Source organism: Cetorhinus maximus, unplaced genomic scaffold, assembly GCF_964194155.1.
Source record: "Cetorhinus maximus unplaced genomic scaffold, sCetMax3.hap1.1 HAP1_SCAFFOLD_943, whole genome shotgun sequence".
NCBI lineage: Eukaryota > Metazoa > Chordata > Chondrichthyes > Lamniformes > Cetorhinidae > Cetorhinus > Cetorhinus maximus.
The window spans coordinates 117803-119445 of record NW_027596885.1 but is presented as its reverse complement, the minus strand read 5'-3'; the positions used below and the strand labels follow the sequence as shown (position 1 = coordinate 119445).

General features: G+C 49.9%; 1 pseudogene; it reads right to left on the bottom strand.

The window, feature by feature from the left end:
• Positions 1-208: 208 nt before the first annotated feature.
• LOC144675305 (U1 spliceosomal RNA) lies at positions 209-360 on the bottom strand (annotated as a pseudogene).
• Between the last annotated feature and the right edge of the window lie 1283 nt (positions 361-1643).

The window sequence follows — 1643 nt, the reverse complement described above, 5'->3', positions numbered from 1 at the left end:
AATTGCCGGCTGATAATGACAGGGAGGAAAAGAATGGGGGTTGGATAATATTTGCGAGGAGGAAAGAAAAAACTAAATAACCAGTCCAGTATAGATTTTGAAGAGCACACATTGGGGGTTATATATTTCTTTTTTCAGAAAAGGTTGCTGACAGGAAATAGAAGAGAAAATGAAAGATATGATGAAATCTATTTTTTGAATTGTGAATCAGGGGAGAGCGCGAACGCAGTCCCCCACTACCACAAATTTTGCAGTCGAGTATCCCGCATTTGGGGACATCGCAGGCGTTAGCACACCCGAAGTGCAATGGGCTAGCCTCGTCCTGGGAGAACCTTTTTTTTCTTTTTTTTGCAAAAATATACTTTATTCATAAAATATCATCAATCACATTCCAAACCATTTCAATAACAACATTACAAGGGTACAATCCAGGTTAAACTTTTACAAAATGTATCACCAGGTGCATCAGTACAAACAATATTACAATCATTTACAGCCTTTCATTTTGAGCTGTACAGCCCGAGGGGATTTAAACAGTTCCCAGTCCCTCGGTGCGCTGTGGTAGAAAGGTCTTAGACAGCGACCCTTCCCCATTGCGCCTTTGCGGCAGCTGCTCCAAGATTTAGTGCATCCCACAACACGTAGTCCTGGACTTTGGATTGTGCCAGTCCGCAACAATCGGTCGGGGACAACTCTTTGTGCTGGAAGACCAACAAGTTTCGGGCAGACCAAAGCGCCTCTTTCACCGAGTTGATGATCCTCCAGCTGCAGTTGATGTTTGTCTCGGTGTGTGTCCCTGGGAACAGCCCGTAGAGCACAGAGTCCCGTGTCACAGAACTGCTCGGGATGAACCTCAACAGCAACCACTGCATCTCTCTCCAGACTTTCTTTGCAAAGGCACAATCCACAAGGAGGTGAACAACGGTCTCTTCCCCACCACAGCCACCTCGAGGGCAACGTGCAGAGGGGGTGAGACTCCTGACGTGTAGGAAGGATCTGACGGGGAGGGCCTTTCTCACCACCAGCCAAGCTACGTCTTGGTGCTTGTTGGAAAGTTCTGGCGATGAGGCATTCTGCCAAATGACTTTGACAGTCTGCTCGGGGAACCATCCCACAGGGTCCACCCTCTCCTTTTCCCTCAGGGCCTCTAGGACGTTACGTGCTGACCACTGCCTGATGGACTTGTGGTCAAAGGTGTTTTTCTGCATAAATTTTTCCACGAGGGACAGGTGGTAGGGCACGGTCCAACTACTTGGAGCGTTCAGCGGCAGCGTGGCCAGACCCATCCTTCGCAACACCGGGGACAGGTAGAACCTCAGCACGTAGTGACACTTGGTGTTTGCGTACTGAGAGTCTATGCACCGCTTGACGCAGCCACACACAAAGGTGGCCATCAGTATGAGGGCGATGTTGGGCACGGTTTTTCCCCCTTTATCTAGAGGCTTGTACATCGCGTCTCTGCGGACACGATCCATTTTTGACCTCCAGATAAAGCGGAAGATGGCTCGTGTGATCACCACCACGCAGGAGTGTGGAATGGGCCAGACCTGCGCCACGTACAGCAACAGCGAGAGTGCCTCACACCTGATGACCAGGTTCTTACCCGCAATGGAGAGGGAGCGTCGCTCCCACATGCCCAGTTT